This window comes from Capricornis sumatraensis, chromosome 21 (genome assembly GCF_032405125.1).
Source record: "Capricornis sumatraensis isolate serow.1 chromosome 21, serow.2, whole genome shotgun sequence".
In the NCBI taxonomy this organism is placed as follows: Eukaryota; Metazoa; Chordata; class Mammalia; order Artiodactyla; family Bovidae; genus Capricornis; species Capricornis sumatraensis.
Genome location: NC_091089.1, coordinates 31,625,891 through 31,644,822, shown reverse-complemented (window position 1 = coordinate 31,644,822; position 18,932 = coordinate 31,625,891).

Sequence of the window (18,932 nt, the reverse complement as noted above, 5' to 3'; positions counted from 1 at the left end):
CTTTGACTTATGTGAATGACTTTATTATTCTCCTGTACTATAAACACAGCTATAATATTGACAGAAAATAGATCATCTAGGGAAGGTCAGATATTTTTAGTTCAGTGTTTTCAGTTTTTCTTTTGCTTGACTATGGAAAACTAAGCTGAAGTTATAGACTCAATCTGTAGGCTTATTCATAATGAACAACTGCTGTGATAATCACCAGTCAGGTTAAAAGATCAAAATTAATATTTATATGCATTTCCATTTTACAATGAGTTTTCATATACCTACTCTTTTTGCCTCTCTTAATGGTGTGGTATGTGTGCTCAGTCATGTCTGATTCTTTTGCAAACCCACAGAATGTAGTCCCCCAGGCTCCTCTGCCCATGGATTTCTCAGGCAAGAATACTGGAGTGGGTTGCCATTTCCTTCTCAAGCCACTCATAATAATATTTTAAATTAAGAATATGACAGACATTGTTTTATGCCCATAATAGCAAAAAGGATGCCAGTGCTGACAGAGTTTGTATGGTTCATATGTGGTCATGACGTTAGTAACTGGCAATTAATTCTGGAGTGATAACTCAGGACTACTAGCCCTTAAATCCTCTTTCCACTAAACTTTGTAATATCCTTTATTCCATGATTCTGGCTACTTACAAACTCCTTCTAGAAACAGACTAATCTATTCCTCACTCATTCTTTCACAGATTATATATTTTTTCTTTCTTATTTCTTTTCCCCTATTGAACTACTTCTGTTATTTGCTGGGAACATGAGCGGCATTACAATTATAAGGTCAACTTTCAAATATATTAAAAGGTTGACTTCTTATCAGAACATGTACAATTTACAAGTGAAGCCTGAAATTTTGCTTTATTGGAGATAAAACCAGTTTTATGAATATTTATTACAATGAAAATGAAAATTTATTTAAAAGAATGTGTGGTAGTTAAAAGTATTGGATTTTAGAATTAAATATGCATGAGTTTTCCTACAAATTATGTAATCCACAATGTGATTTTAGATAACTTGTTTATTTATTTACTTTTTGTTGAACAGTAGTTTACTCAGCTGTGAGAAGGATTGATGTTTGGGTACTTTTAAAGGAAAATAATGTATTTCAAGCACATCAATAAGTGTAGGATATGTGTGACACAAATGTCTATGTTATTGCTACTATGACATTAGGCTAGTTTATATTTTTATTTTTAATATGACTTTTTAGTGTTTTATTCAATAATCATTGATATGCACCACTGGATGACATGAAAATAGCCTACATTCTCAGTCACTTGGTCTAAATTTTTTCTCAAAATTCCATTCACTAATTGTTAGAAAACCTATAGTGTACACAACACAATTGTAGGATTAGAAGGAGACAAAGATGTGAAACATTTTAAGCTTTCTTGATCTAAATTAAATAGCTCGGTACTTCAGGTAATCAAAAAATACATATAATCCAGATAATCAAGCCAAAAAACACCTGCTATAAATGAATTGCAGCTAGAAAACTAAATTTGAAAGTTATTTTACTTTTATTTTTTTTAATTGTACGAGAGAAGTTATCTTTATTTTATTTTATTTTTTTAATTTTTATTTTTACTTTATTTTACTTTACAATACTGTATTGGTTTTGCCATACATTGACATGAATCCACCACGGGTGTACATGCGTTCCCAAACATGAACCCCCCTCCCACCTCTCTCCCCATAATATCTCTCTGGGTCATCACCATGCACCAGCCCCAAGCATCCTGTATCCTGCATCGGACATAGACTGGCGATTCGAGTCTTACATGATAGTATACATGTTTCAATGCCATTCTCCCACATCATCCCACCCTCTCCCTCTCCCTCTGAGTCCAAAAGTCCGTTATACACATCTGTGTCTTTTTTGCTGTCTTGCATACAGGGTCGTCATTGCCATCTTTCTAAATTTCATATATATGTGTTAGTATACTGTATTGGTGTTTTTCTTTCTGGCTTACTTCACGCTGTATAAGCGGCTCCAGTTTCATCCATCTCATCAGAACTGATTCAAATGTATTCTTTTTAACAGCTGAGTAATACTCCATTGTGTATATGTACCACAGCTTTCTTATCCATTCATCTGCTGATGGACATCTGGGTTGTTTCCATGTCCTGGCTATTATAAATGGTGCTGCGATGAATATTGGGGACATGTGTCTCTTTCTTTTCTGGTTTCCTCGGTGTGTATGTCCAGCAGTGGGATTGCTGGGTCATAAGGCAGTTCTATTTGCAATTTTTTAAGGAATCTCCACACTGTTCTCCATTGTGGCTGTACCAGTTTGCATTCCCACCAACAGTGTAGGAGGGTTCCCTTTTCTCCACACCCTCTCCAGCATTTATTGCTTGCAGATTTTTGGATCGCACCCATTCTGACTGGTGTGAAGTGGTACCTCACTGTGGTTTTGATTTGCATTTCTCTAATAATGAGTGATGATGAGCATCTTTTCATGTGTTTGTTAGCCACCTGTAAGTCTTCTTTGGAGAAATGTCTATTTAGTTCTGTGGCCCATTTTTTGATTGGGTCGTTTATTTTTCTGGAATTGAGCTGCATAAGTTGCTTGTATATTTTTGAGATTAGTTGTTTGTCAGTTGCTTCATTTGCTATTATTTTCTCCCATTCAGAAGGCTGTCTTTTCACCTTGCTTATATTTTCCTTTGTTGTGCAGAAGCTTTTAATTTTAATTAGATCCCATTTGTTTATTTTTGCTTTTGTTTCCAGAATTCTGGGAGGTGGATCATAGAGGATCCTGCTGTGATTTATGTCTGAGAGTGTTTTGCCTATGTTCTCCTCTAGGAGTTTTATAGTTTCTGGTCTTACATTTAGATCTTTAATCCATTTTGAGTTCATTTTCATGTGCAGTGTTAGAAAGTGATCTAGTTTCATTCTTTTACAAGTGGTTGACCAGTTTTCCCAGCACCACTTGTTAAAGAGATTGTCTTTACTCCATTGTATATTCTTGCCTCCTTTGTCAAAGATAAGGTGTCCATATGTGTGTGGATTTATCTCTGGGCTTTCTATTTTGTTCCACTGATCTATATTTCTGTCTTTGTGCCAGTACCATACTGTCTTGATGACTGTGGCTTTGTAGTAGAGCCTGAAGTCAGGCAAGTTGATTCCTCCAGTTCCATTCTTCTTTCTCAAGATTGCTTTGGCTATTCGAGGTTTTTTGTATTTCCATACAAATCTTGTAATGATTTGTTCAAGGTCTGTGAAAAATATGGCCGGTAGCTTGATAGGGATTGCATTGAATTTGTAAATTGCTTTGGGTAGTGTACTCATTTTCACTATATTGATTCTTCTGATCCATGAACATGGTATATTTCTCCATCTATTAGTGTCCTCTTTGATTTCTTTCATCAGTGTTTTATAGTTTTCTATATAGGGGTCTTTATTTTCTTTAGGTAGATATATTCCTAAGTATCTTATTCGTTTCAATGGTGAATGGAATTGTTTCCTTAATTTCTTTTTCTACTTTCTCATTATTAGTGTATAAGAATGCAAGGGATTTCTGAGTGTTGATTTTATATCCTGCAACTTTACTATATTCATTGATTAGCTCTAGTAATTTTCTCATGGAGTCTTTAGGGTTTTCTATGTAGAGGATCATGTCATTTGCAAACAGTGAGAGTTTTACTTCTTCTTTTCCAATTTGGATTCCTTTTATTTCTTTTTCTGCTCTGATTGCTGTGGCCAAAACTTCCAGAACTATGTTGAATAGTAGCGGTGAAAGTGGGCACCCTTGTCTTGTTCCTGACTTTAGGGGAAATGCTTTCAATTTTTCACCATTGAGGATAATGTTTGCTGTAGGTTTGTCATATATAGCTTTTATTATGTTGAGGTATGTTCCTTCTATTCCTACTTTCTGGAGAGTTTGTATCATAAATGGATGTTGAATTTTGTCAAAGGCCTTCTCTGCATCTATTGAGATAATCATATGGCTTTTATTTTTCAATTTGTTAATGTGGTGAATTACATTGATTGATTTGTGGATATTGAAGAATCCTTGCATCCCTGGGATAAAGCCCACTTGGTCATGGTGTATGATCTTTTTAATGTGTTGTTGGATTCGGATTGCTAGAATTTTGTTGAGGATTTTTGCATCTATGTTCATCAGTGATATTGGCCTGTAGTTTTCTTTTTTTGTAGTATCTTTGTCAGGTTTTGGTATTAGGGTGATGGTGGCCTCATAGAATGAGTTTGGAAGTTTACCTTCCTCTGCAATTTTCTGGAAGAGTTTGAGTAGAATAGGTGTTAGCTCTTCTCAAAATTTTTGGTAGAATTCAGCTGTGAAGCCGTCTGGACCTGGGCTTTTGTTTGCTGGAAGATTTTTGATTCCTGGTTCAGTTTGGAAAGTTGTACTTTTCTAAGAATGTGTCCATTTCTTCCACGTTGTCCATTTTATTGGCATATAACTGCTGATAGTAGTCTCTTATGATCCTCTGTATTTCTGTGTTGTCTGTTGTGATCTCTCCATTTTCATTTCTAATTTTATTGATTTGATTTTTCTCCCTTTGCTTCTTGATGAGTCTGGCTAATGGTTTGTCAATTTTATTTATCCTTTCAAAGAACCAGCTTTTGGCTTTGTTGATTTTTGCTATGGTCTCTTTTGTTTCTTTTGCATTTATTTCTGCCCTAATTTTTAAGATTCCTTTCCTTCTACTAACTCTGGGGTTCTCCAATTCTTCCTTTTCTAGTTGCTTTAGGTGTAGAGTTAGGTTATTTATTTGACTTTTTTCTTGTTTCTTGAGGTATGCCTGTAGTGATATGAACTTTCCTCTTAGCACTGCTTTCATAGTGTCCCACAGGTTTTGGGTTGTTGTGTTTTCATTTCCATTAGTTTCTATGCATATTTTGATTTCTTTTTTGATTTCTTCTGTGATTTGTTGGTTATTCAGAAGTGTGTTGTTCAACCTCCATATGTTGGAATTTTTAATAGTTTTTCTCCTGTAATTGAGATCTAATCTTAATGCATTATGGTCAGAAAAGATGCTTGGAATGATTTCGATTTTTTTAAATTTATCAAGTTTAGATTTATGGCCCAGGATGTGATCTATCCTGGAGAAGATTCCATGAGCACTTGAGAAAAAGGTGAAATTCATTGTTTTGGGGTGAAATGTCGTATAGATATCAATTAAGTCTAACTGGTCTAATGTATCATTTAAAGTTTGTGTTTCTTTGTTAATTTTCTGTTTAGTTGGTCTGTCCATAGGTGTGAGTGGGGTATTAAAGTCTCCCACTATTATTGTGTTATTGTTAATTTCCCCTTTCATACTTGTTAGCATTTGTCTTACATATTGCGGTGCTCCTATATTGGGTGCATATATATTTATAATTGTTATATCTTCTTCTTGGATTGATCCTTTGATCATTATGTAGTGGCTTCTTTGTCTCTTTTCACAGCCTTTGTTTTAAAGTCTATTTTATCAGATATGAGTATTGCCACTCCTGCTTTCTTTTGGTCTCTATTTGCGTGGAATATCTTTTTCCAGCCCTTCACTTTCAGTCTGTATGTGTCCCTTGTTTTGAGGTGGGTCTCTTGTAAGCAGCATATAGAGGGGTCTTGTTTTTGTATCCATTCGGCCAGTCTTTGCCTTTTGGTTGAGGCATTCAACCCATTTACGTTTAAGGTAATTATTGATAAGCATGATCCCGTTACCATTTACTTTATTGTTTTGGGTTCGGGTTTATACACCCTTTTCGTGTTTCCTGTCTAGAGAATATCCTTTAGAATTTGTTGGAGAGCTGGTTTGGTGGTGCTGAATTCTCTCAGCTTTTGCTTGTCTGTAAAGCTTTTGATTTCTCCTTTGTATTTGAATGAGATCCTTGCTGGGTACAGTAATCTGGGCTGTAGATTATTTTCTTTCATCACTTTAAGTATGTCTTGCCATTCCCTCCTGGCCTGAAGAGTTTCTATTGAAAGATCAGCTGTTATCCTTAGGGGAATCCCCTTGTGTGTTATTTGTTGTTTTTCCCTTGCTGCTTTTAATATTTGTTCTTTGTGTTTGATCTTTGTTAATTTGATTAATATGTATCTTGGGGTGTTTCACCTTGGGTTTATCCTATTTGGAACTCTCTGTGTTTCTTGGACTTGGGTGATTATTTCCTTTCCCATTTTAGGGAAGTTTTCAACTATTATCTCCTCAAGGATTTTCTCATGGTCTTTCTTTTTTTGTCTTCTTCTTCTGGGACTCCTATAATTCGAATGTTGGAGCGTTTCATATTGTCCTGGAGGTCTCTGAGATTGTCCTCATTTCTTTTAATTCGTTTTTCTTTTTTCCTCTCTGATTCATTTATTTCTACCATTCTATCTTCTATTTCACTAATCCTATCTTCTGCCTCCATTATTCTACTATTTGTTGCCTCCAGAGTGTTTCTGATCTCATTTATTGCATTATTCATTATATATTGACTCTTTTTTATTTCTTCTAGGTCCTTGTTAAACCTTTTTTGCATCTTCTCAATCCTTGTCTCTAGGCTGTTTATCTGTGATTCCATTTTGATTTCAAGATTTTGGATCATTTTCACTATCAATATTTGGAATTCTTTCTCAGGTAGATTCTCTACCTCTTCCTCTTTTGTTTGGTTTGGTGGGCAACTCTCCTGTTCCTTTACCTGCTGAGTATTCCTCTGTCTCTTCATCTTGGTTATATTGCTGCGTTTGGGGTGGCCTTTTTATATTCTGGTAATTTGTGGAGTTCTCTTTATTATGGAGCTTCCTCACTGTGGGTGAGGTTGTATCAGTGGCTTGTCAAGGTTTCCTGGTTAGGGAGGCTTGTGTTGGAGTTCTGTGGGTGGAGCTGGGTTTCTTCTCTCTGGAGTGCAGTGGAGTGACCAGTAATGAATTATGAGACATCAAAGGTTTTGGAGTAACTTTGAGCTGCCTGTATATTGAAGCTCAGGGGTGTGTTCCTGTGTTGCTGGAGAATTTGCGTGGTATGTTTTGTTCTGGAACTTGTTGGCCCTTGGGTGGAGCTTGGTTTCAGTGTAGGTATGGAGGCATTTGATGAGCTCCTATTGCTTAATGTTCCCTGAATTCAGGAGTTCTCTGATGTTTTCAGGCTTTGGACTTAAGCCTCCTGCTTCTGGTTTTCAGTTTTATTTTTACAGTAGCCTCTAGACTTCTCCATCTATACAGCACTGATGATAAAGCATCTAGGTTAAAGATGAAAAGTTTCTCCACATTGAGGGACACCCAGAGAGGTTCACTGTTTTTGAAGACAATGGTCTGCTTTTCTGGTTGCCTGATGTCCTCTGCCAGCATTCAGAAGTTGTTTTGTGGAGTTTGCTCAGCATTGAAATGTTCTTTTGAGGAATTTGTGAGGGAGAAAGTGGTCTTCCCGTCCTATTCCTCCACCATCTTAGGACCTGAAAGTTATTTTTTACTTTCTTTAAAATATTTTTTAAAGTAAATTATTTTTTACTTTCTTTAAAAATATAGGCAAACATTTAAATTTTATAATGGATAATTCTTACATCTGACACCTATGTTTCTCAGGTGATAACAAAGTTGGAAGAGAAACATAAGATGAATAAAACGTGGGTTATTTTTTCTAACTGCAAATTTTTTTTTCAAATCTCTGAGATTAATGTCAGTTTCAGATTTGCTCTGGAAGATGAGACTAATCTCTAGTAAGAATTTATTATCTACTATACTTCTTTCCTCTAACAAACTGTACTCTATTACTGTCTGAATATTTCTTTTATCTTGAGGAACCAAACCTCTAAGAATTTGTTTTTAATTAGCTCCCTATGCAGCAATGAACAGTATGGTACAATATCATATCTAAACTTCTGTATGTATAATCAAACAGAATTTAAGGCATGCTTACCAATCAATTGGTCTCCTAACATGTATGTGCACACTAAGTTGCTTCAGTCATGTCCGACTCTTTGTGACCCTGTGGACTGTAGCCGGCCAGGCTCCTTTGTCCATGGGATTCTCCAGGCAAGAATGTTGGAGTGGGTTGCCTTGTCCTCCTCCAGGGGATCTTCCTCACCCAGGGAATGAACCCGTGTCTCTTATGTCTCCTGCATTGGCAGGTGGGTCCTTTACCACTAGTGCCACCCGGGAAGCCCCTACTAACATGCAGGTATGTGCATATTTTATCAGCTAAATTAGGATATTTGAAGGAAAGCAAAACCATTTTTAACAAGGAATTAAAAAACTCAGGGGTCATAGTATTTACAATTTGGATAGAAGGAACTCCTTTAAATTATAGAAATACATCCCTAGAGGTTTACACAAAGAACTTACCTCTGTTTGTCAGGAGGATGTTTGTGGGTCTTCTGGATCAGATGACCCTTCTTTCAGTGTGTATTTTGGAATGAATCCTGCATTTCCCACCACTTTTTTTTTCTTAGACACTCTCTCCTCCCAATTTGACTGTACATTAGGGTTCAATCTTCCCCCTCAATCTTTCCAAGCATCAGGATCTTTTCCTATGAGTCAGCTGTTTGCATCAGATGATAGAGGGCAGAAGGAGAAGAGGGCATCGGAGGATAAGATAGCTGGATGGCATCACTGATGCAATGGATATGAACTTGGGCAAACTTTGGGATATGGTGAGGGACAGAGAGGCCTGGTATGCTACACTCCATGAGGTCACAAAGAGTCAGACATGACTAGGTGACTGAACAACAACAACTTAGGGTTCAATCCCTGGGCCAAGAAGATCCCCTGGAGGAGGAAATCCCACTCCTGTATTCTTGCCTGGAAAATTCTATGGATGGGGAGCCTGGCAAGCTATAGTCCATGGGGTTGCAAAGAGTTGGACACAACTGAGCATGCACACAGTAGGACCTAGTGAATTTCCTGTTTCTTCCTTGCAGCCACCAAAGCAACTACCCAAGTCCTTGCATCTATGTGCTACTTGCCATGGACAAATGCTGGAAGTAATCAAAATAATAGCCATTTAAGATGTCTCCTGGTGTTTCAGTATCTTTAAGGGCTTCTTAGGCAGAGGTAGTGGTAGAGAACACGACTGCAATGCAGGAGACGTAAGAGACAAGAGACGTGAGTTCAATCCCTGGATCCAGAAGATCCCCTGGAGGAGGGCTTGGCAGCCCACTCCTGTATTTTTGCCTGGAGAATCCCAAGGACAGAGGAGCCTACAGTCTATGGGGTCACAAAGAGTCGGACATGACTGAAGCGACCTAGCACACGTGCAACAGCTCCATTACTTCTGTGTGAAGATGGCACCCTCCCACTGTATCAACATTTCTATTGTATCTATAACTGATTTCCATGAAACACCGGAAACACACAATGAGACCAAAAAAAAAAGCGATTTCCCCAAACTCTCCTACATGTGTTTTATGGTGGAAATGGAGGGGGTGGTTTACACACTATAACAAATTGAATATCAAATATCCTTGATATTAATCTTTTTAACCAGTGCTATTTAATCATATATATTCTCTAATCTTTACCCTTATGCTCTTCCTACCCCCTCCCCCCTCAGCTGGTAGAGAATCTGCCTGTAATGCAGGAGACCTTGGTTTGATCCCTGGGTTAGGATGATCCCCTGGAGAATGGAAAGGCTACCCACTCCAGTATTCTGGCCTGGAGAATTCCATGGACTATCCATGGGGTCACAAAGAGTAGGACACACTGAGCAACTTTCACTTTTACTTTCACCCCCTCCACCATCAATCTCCTTCCTTTGGGTTTCAAATGTGATTTTCCTTATTCATCACTTTTGTACTCAGTCTCAACTTCAAGAAGTTATGTTCCTTCATAAAGCTTCATTTCCTGTAAGAGGAATTTTTATACCAAGTGGCTTACTTTTATTTTTACTAGACCACATAATAAAATGGCTAAGGTACTGAAGTTAAAAAAAAATTAATAAGCATTCATTATGATGTGCCTCTCAGAACCTTCTAGACAACTGAAGCATGTCCTTCTCCAGTAGCTGAGAAAGCTGCCTTCTTTCAAGACTGCCTCCACCAAAGAATAGCCAATTACCCTAGGTCAAAAACCCTCTAGGGGGCCATGTATCCTCTGATTGGTCAGTTTAGGACTGCAGAGATCCAATGTCCTTGCCTCATTTTGGAACAGCTCTGAAGAAATGCTGTACCTTTATAACAGCCTGACACTTCAGCTGAGGTCTTCCTTGAGTATACATGGCAGCTCATCATCTCTTTATGCCTCATCTGTTTCTTTCACTTCTTTTTCACACACATCGATCCCCACAGCTCTCCTTGATAAACTTCCAGCATGCCAATCATCTCAGAATCCTCTTTCTTTGGAACTCATCCTGGGACATGTTCTTAATTAATCATTTCTCTAAGTAGTTATCAACTCTGTCAAGTCAGAAGGGACCCCAGCAATACGTTTAGGCAAACCTGGACTGGTTCTTTGCTTGAGTGATTCTGCATGGTAGGTTTATTTGCTCAGACTGTGGCCTTGGGTACTTTGTGATGGGAGCCAGGCATTAGTATTTTGAAAATATTTCCAGTGATTCTAGTCTGTAGGTCAATTCAGGAACTACTGGCCAATAACTCTATCACTCTTCATCAAGTCTGTCTTCTTGGCTGTACTTCCTTATTGAAGCAACACTTACTATCTCTTTGGAGTTCTTGTATTTGATTTGGGGAATAGTTTTATTTAATGCTCATTTGAGGAATCTTGGGCTTCCCTGGTGGAACAGAGGTTAAAGCGTCTGCTTCCAATGTGGGAGACCCGGGTTCGATCCCTGGGTCAGGAAGATCCCCTGGAGAAGGAAATGGCAATCCACTCCAGTATTCTTGCCTGGAGAATCCCATGGACAGAGAAGCCTAGTAGGTTACAGTCCACGGGGTCGCAAAGAGTCGGACACGACTGAGTGACTTCACCTTATCTGAGGAATCTTGCTTTTTTCACCCTGAGACCCATGAGTGATTTCAGTCTCTTTGGCTCAGGTAAAGAATTAGTGTAGACATGTTAGAATTGTGATTTGACAATAGAAGAATCAACTTAACAGGCAAAAAATAGTAGAAGACACCATGCATCAAAAGACAAAGGATTATTTTGTCACACCATTTAATTATTTTATCCCACCATTAAGAAGTTTGTAGTTACAACAAATTATTTAAGAAAAATAAAAATTATAGAGCAAACGAATGCTGAAACAAAAGAAAAAAAGCTAATAGCTTTATCTCTGTCCTCTCTGGGTTGTGACATCAATAAATTTTAGGATAACTTGATATTAGCTTTTATTACATGAGAGACACATTTTTGAGACTTCAATTTAAGTAGTGTCTTTTTGAAGATACATGTGTTGTTCACTTTTCCAAGTTATGAATTTAATATTTGAGACCTAACATTTATACTGCCCTTTACAGTTTATAAAATATCTTCCCATCAATTATCTCATTTGACATTCTCCAGTTGCACCGAATGATTTAATAAACTGGGTGATACTGGCATTAAGTTCTTGTATAGAATGTAATCACGATTAACAAAAAGCAATTTGATGTATTTGCTTCTATGCCCTGTACATCTAGTTATTAAGGTTTAATGTTGCATGATGACCTAATTTTTGAAAGATTTCTATATACGCAGTCAAAGGGCTTAAGAGGAATGGTACTATTAAGAATGAAAATATTAGAAAGTGGATTTAGAATTAGGTGAGCCAAGCTAAAATAGATGATTCTGCTCACATAGCTGAGTTATTAAATCTGAATTTTTTATGCAGAAGTCCACAAGGAAAATCTCCAAAGTAATAAAGTTTGATCTCTTTAGGATCTATCATTTCCAGGCAATTTAATCAATTTTTAGAATTTCTGTAGTTCCAAGTTTCCTAGGTGTACTTGGATGTTCTTAGTGTTGGTGATTAAGGAAACACTGTTGACAGGTGTTGAAGCAGTCTGGTCATTGGGGCCTGGAATCATGGACTATTTTGCTTCAATAAACTTGACTATTAGACCCAAATACATTATATAAAACATATTTAATGCTGCTCTTAATAAAGATAACAGAGCTTAAAACATAAACTGTAGAAAGCTAACACAGATTTTCTTCAACTTAAAGAGGTAAAATTCAATCTTTCATCAAGGTAAGTACACAATGAAAAGGTGAAAAGAACATGTTTTATAGAATCTGAAACTTTTTATGAAAGTTCCAACTGAACTTGGGTGATAATCTTTGGAAAAAATAAGAGATGCCATCAAAATTTATAGGAAAAAGCTTTCTGAGAGTGAAAGCATTTCTTCTTTTGTAAATTACAAGAGAACATATGGGTAAGTAGATAAAGATCTCTTTCTCTCTCTTTAGTTGCTAGGTCGTGTCAGACTCTTGCGACTGCAAGGACTGTAGCCTGCCAGGCTCCTCTGTCCATGGGATTCTCCAGGGAAGAATACTGGAGTGGGTAGCCATTTTCTTCTCCAGGGGATCTTCCCAACCCAGGGATTGAACCTGGGTCTCCTGCACTGCAGGCAGATTCTTTACCGACTGAGCTACAAGGGAAGCCCAGAGGTAAAGATGACTGTGTCTTAATGACAGCAGATAACAACAGCTAACTTCTATGGAGCACTTCTATGATCCAGCTCACAGGCATTGTTCTCCCAACAGCCCTGTGATGTACCTCTGTTTTATAGACAAGGACACTGAGAGACCAAGCAAACTATCAGAGGATATGCAGTCATTAAAGAACAGAAGCAGGCTCTGAACCCAGGGAGGATCACTTTGACCTGTGCCTTCTGAGAAAGTTTAGTTTCCCCCTAAGGCACCTGAGATTGTTGCAGTGTCCTGGCCGACCAGACCATTAAGTCTACTGGAAAAACAAACCAGCTATGTTGGGTAAAGGAACAGAATAAAAGATTCATCTTAGTCGAGAAGAAAATGAGTTTCTGCTGTCAGACTAAATGTTCCCCCAGAGCTCTGGAAATGTTACTTTGATTTCCAAAATTGTTCAGCTTACACCAGAAAACGAAACATTTGGACCAGAGATAGCAGGCGGGTCTCCTATGAATGAATGAGTGAGGCCCTTAATAAAGGCTGCGAGTGAAAGGATGTGTGGAGCAGCTTTGCAAGTCCTAGGTTAACAGGGCACAGGGCCGTCTGCCTAGGACTGGGGAAGGGATCAATGAGTAAGAATGCTAGGGGTGTACTAGTCTTGGCGTAAACAGTCTTGGAAGTGGACTTAGTGATTATAGTGAAAAGTGAACGTGTTAGTCACTCAGTCCCACTCTTTGCGACTATAGCCTGCCAGGCTCCTCTGTTCATGGAATTCTCCAGGCAAGAATACTGGAGTGGGTATTCCCTTCTCTAGGGGATCTTCCTGGCCCAGGGATCTAACTCAGGTCTCCTTCCTTGTAGGCAGATTCTTTACCATCTGAGCCACCATGGAAGCCCCTAGTGAGTATAAGGAATGATGAAATGAAAAAATTCCCCTCTCATCTTGGAATCTTTGATTCTCCTCCCTCCCACATACATCCTATGTTCTCAGTGTTTCATAGGATATGTATGTTTCCCTGTAAAATATTTTATTTATTTTAAAAATTTAGGTTGAACTAATTTAAAAGTTTAACTGAGGTATATGTAAATTAAAGATATTAGACTGTCTTGATATCCTCAAATGGTCATCCTATATGGTACACCTAACATATAAGGAAGTGTGTGCAAGAGTTACTTTTTCCTTTGTCCACTCAGTCCTGTGGTTTTTCACTCTTGCCTGCTGCCGCCAAGTGATAGAGATACTGTCAACTCAGGAGCCAGACAGTTGGGCTTAAATCTTGGCTCTGTCGCTTACTAGCTGAGTGTTCGTGGACAAACCATGTAACTTCTGCTTTGGCCTCTTTATCTAAAGAAACTGGGGAAAATAGAAGTGAACTTGTTTTTCAGTTGCTAAGTTGTGTCCTACTCTTTGCGACCTCATGGATTGCAGCACACCAGGCTTCCCTGTCCTTCACCATCTCATTTGCTCAAACTCATGTCCATCAAGTCGGCAATGCCATTCAACCATTTCATCCTTTGTCTCCCCCTGTCCCCTTCTCCTCCTGCCTTCAATCTTTAAATACCTTAATATATGTACTATAGACTCTAAGACATGCTGATGCTAGTGTCTTATTGTTGTTACCAAAATGTGTCACTGGGCGTTTTCATACAACTGTAACAGAGGAGGACTCTATGATGCCTTCTTGAGACAGACCACCCCTCCACCCTCATTCTACCTCTCATCACCCCCGCCCCCTGCCTCTCATGTCCTCTGCCTGTCTCTTGTTTGTTTAAAAAAACCAAAAAACAAACAACTCTATCTTCTAGGCCTTCCCCGAGTTCCAAGGAATAAATTTAATCAGAGATATGAGAAAATGCAGAAACAAAGGAAAATAGTCAAGCAAGACAAAATAATAATTTAGCCGTTGAACAATGGCTCCTTTCCAAGGGCTGTACACATAATATTCTGAGCCTTATCTGCTAAGCTGTTTTGCAGACACTGAAACCCCCTACCAGGTGAAATAAGTTAACTGTGTGCTGACCACAAGCATGTAGACCCTAGGCCAGTTAGAACCAGAAGGACTAGCTGACCAGAGATTTATGACTCAGATAAAGTTCCAACCACAAGTGAGACATGACAGCTACTTGAAACTGAGTTATGGAGACGATTATCTCTGAAAATAGGAGACATGTAGCCCCAGCATGTAGCCCTTTCTACTTTTCCCTGTATAATCTCCAAGAAAACCTGGGGAGTGATGAGTTGGCCCTCTGGAACATGAGACCACCTTCTCCCCAGGGTTCCTGGCTTCCTCAATAAAGCTATCTGTCTTTTTATCCAACACCTGTATTTTGATATCAAATTCTTGAATGATAAGCAGCTGAACCTGAGTTCTGTAGCACAAATACAACATTGCTCCACCAGGTTGGGATTCACTAAGTGTCTATGATGCCTGGAAAATCCCATGGACGGAGGGGCCTGGTAGGCTGCAGTCCATGGGGTCGCTAGGAGTCGGACACAACTGAGTGACTTCACTTCCACTTTTCATGTTCATGCATTGGAGAAGGAAATGGCAACCCACTCCAGTGATCTTGCCTGGAGAATCCCAGGGACGGGGGAGCCTGGTGGGCTGCCGTCTATGGGGTTGCACAGAGTCGGACACGACTGAAGCGACAGCAGCAGCAGCAGCATGATGCTTTCTGATCTTAGAATTGTTACATTGTGGGGAGAAAATGATAAGTCTATTAGAAGCAATGAAATAGGGTAATCACTGCAAAGATTAAATGAACCAATATGGCAAGTGACTACAGTGGTGTATTTGCACATAAAAAGAACTCAGCATAGTTAAAGATTATCCATGTAGTTGAGTGTGGATGTTTTTATGGGTATAGCTGAGCAACAGGTTTAGTTCAATAGAATCTATGAGGCCATATTTTCTCCAAACAGAAGTAAACTGTAATTTATAAAGTTCACAGGGGACCTCGGAAGGTATGGCATTGATTCAGTTTGACTTACTTCTAGGTCACAGAGATCCAAGGCAGGGATATGAACTAAGTAAGTAAAACAGGTGAAAAATGTGCATACTCAGTCATGTCCGACTCTTTGCAACCCCATGGACTATAACCCACCGAGCTCTTCTGTTCATGGAATTCTCCAGGCAAGAATACTGGAGTGGGTTGCCATTTCTTACTCCAGGGGATTTTCCCAACCCAGAGATCAAACCTGTGTTTCTTGAGTCTCCTGCATTGGCAGGTGGATTCTTTACCACTGTGCCAGGTGGGAAGCATTAAATAAGTTTGGAAGATGAAAAAACCCTGGGGTAAAGGAAGAAGTTTCTTTCAGTCTGGTTATTTATGCCTTTATTGATACTAATAATCAAGATGGAGTTAAAACAGGAAAGTAAAAAATAATCCTATGAAACAAGAAAACATTATTAAAATGGAGTCTCAAGTAGCCCTCCAAATACAGAAGCCATTTACAATGAAAATAAACTAGAAAATATTCTCTTCCAAACCAGTCAATATCTCTTCTGACTCAGATGTTACTATGACAAATGTCTTTACCACACATGATCAAAAACGTTATTGGAAAAAAGCAGCAAACTCTAAAATTGTACTATGTCAACTATCTATCCCACAAAGTAGAAACTGAAAAAATAAACTATCACTTATACATATACCTTTATCTTGTGTGTTAATATATATAAGTGATAGTTTATTTTTTCAGTTGCTACTTTGTGGGAAAGATAGTTAAAAAGAATAGATTTGAATCAGTTCTAATGAGGTGGATGAAACTGGAGCCTATTATACAGAGTGAAGTAAGTCAGAAAGAAAAATACCAATACAGTATATTAATGGCATGCTGCAATTCATGGGGTCGCAGAGTGGGACACGACTGAGCGATTGAACTGAACTGAATGCATATATATGGAATTTAGAAATATGGTAACGATGACCCTATATGTAAGACAGCAAAAGAGACACAGATGTATAGAACAGTCTTTGGGACTCGGTGGGAGAAGGCGAGGGTGGGATGATTTGAGAGAATAGCACTGAAACATGTATATTATCATATGTGAAATAGATCGCTAGTCCAGGTTTGATGCATGAGACAGGGTGCTCAGGGCCAGTGCACTGGGATGACCCTGAGGGACGCGATGGGGAGGGAGGTGGGAAGAGGGTTCAGGATGGGGGACACATGTACACCCGTGGTTGATTCATGTCAATATATGGTAAATCCACTGCAGTATTGTAAAGTAATTAGCCTCCAATTAAAATAAAAAAAGAGAGAGAGAGAACCACTATGATGAGAAGCCCATGCTCGGCAACTAGAGTAGCCTCTGCTCTTTGCAATTGGAGAAAGCCTGAGCGTAGTCACAAAGACCCAGCAGAGCCAAAAATAAATAAATAAATAATAAAAAAGATAAAGGTAATATTCTTAAACTTGAAGATTCTTATTCAAAGTACATTAGTTTCAGAAAAAAAAACAAAACCAAATTACTGTAGAAGCTGACTGGTGTCCATTTGGTAATTAAGTTTATAAAGCATTGCTGAACACATAAATATTTCTAAGAATTATCCTTAAGGTCATGTTCAAACTTTTAAAAATTGAATAGATTAACTCAATATATTAAAATATATACTGATTGGGTATTAGAATATCTCAAAAATATCTATAACCTTTAATGCTTCTGATTCATAAGCATGTTTCTAGTCAAGAGACCCACTTCATCCCAGTTCATTCCCTATCTATGAGTAGACAGTTAAAATAATCAGTATCACAATCTTTATGTAGACTTGTATTTTGTTAAAGCAAATTATGAAGAGTAAATATATTCTCATACTTTTAAGTTGCACCTATAGTCAGCACAATCATTTGTTATTAAGAGAAATTAAGGGAACGTGAATTACGTTACATCTGCAGAAAATCTTCCTCAAATTTATTTTAGCTGCTGTAGCAACATCTCGTATTCCACCCAGAGCTTTTAATTAGATCAGCTAACAGAGAAAAATGGTGATAAATGAACTTTCATTACCAACCTTATAGAAAAGCTCATGATCAATCACTACATAGCATCTATAAAAGACTGAATTTGCTGCATCAAGAAAAAGGGAAATAGTTTTGTTGCTTTCTTTCTCCAAATACCTTCATCAGTTCAGTTCAGTTCAGTCGCTCAGTCGTGTCTGACTCTTTGCGACCCCATGAATCGCAGCACGCCAGGCCTCCCTGTCCATCACCATCTCCCAGAGTTCACTCAGACTCATGTCCATGGAGTCCGTGATGCCATCCAGCCATCTCATCCTCTGTCGTCCCCTTCTCCTCCTGCCCCCAATCCCTCCCAGCATCAGAGTCTTTTCCAATGAGTCAACTCTTTGCATGAGGTGGCCAAAGTACTGGAGTTTCAGCTTTAGCATCATTCCTTCCAAAGAAATCCCAGGGCTGATCTCCTTCAGAATGGACTGGTTGGATCTCCTTGCAGTCCAAGGGACTCTCAAGAGTCTTCTCCAACACCACAGTTCAAAAGCATCAATTCTTTGGCACTCAGCTTTCTTCACAGTTCAACTCTCACATCCATACATGACCACTGGAAAAACCATAGCCTTGACTAGACAGACCTTTGTTGGCAAAGTAATGTCTCTGCTTTTGAATATGCTATCTAGGTTGGTCATAACTTTTCTTCCAAGGAGTCAGCGTCTTTTAATTTCATGGCTACAGTCATAAAGGGGGTCAATCAACTGATACTTTCCAAGAAGAGATTTTGTCTGTTGTTGAGCACATGGTAGAAACACACTCGTCAGGTATTTTATATTCGTATAGCATCACTGACTCAATGGACACGAGTTTGAGTAAACTCCGGAAGATGGTGATGGACAGGGAAGCCTGGCGTGCGGCAGTCTATGGGGTCGAACAGAGTCGGACACGACTGAGTGACTGAACTGAACATCTCACCAGCATTCCCTATGACAGTGACACTTCAGGTTAGTATGGCTTTCTTTTCCAGATTTTTCCTTTGAATACAAAAAGGATACATTTTTTCTCTCATGATGAAAAACTATTTAAACAAACAACTGTAAAACTGCAAGGTAAAAACGAAAGTAGAAATGGACCTATATTTTTAATGCCTTTACTCCTTTTATGCCAGTGAGGTCAATCAGTTCACATGCCATTGGTCTGGAGACACTGTGAGGAGTAGCGAACTATTAGTGGGAGCATTGTCTCACTTGCCCAGTTCACTGAGGTTACCTCCAAAAATACATGATTGGAGATTACTGGAGAATTGCAACAACCAGATCATTATCAAGACTGATGGTTTAGCCAATCCTTATTTATAATGCCTGTTTGAAAACGGCAGTAAAACAAATCTAAATTTATATGTTGTTTTGAAGATATAAAAGGCAAAATTATTCAAAAATTATTAACAGTAAAGAGATGGACCGAGTGATAATCAGACAAATGCAAACACAAAACAAATGGAAAAAAGCAGCCAGGTATGGCTGTAT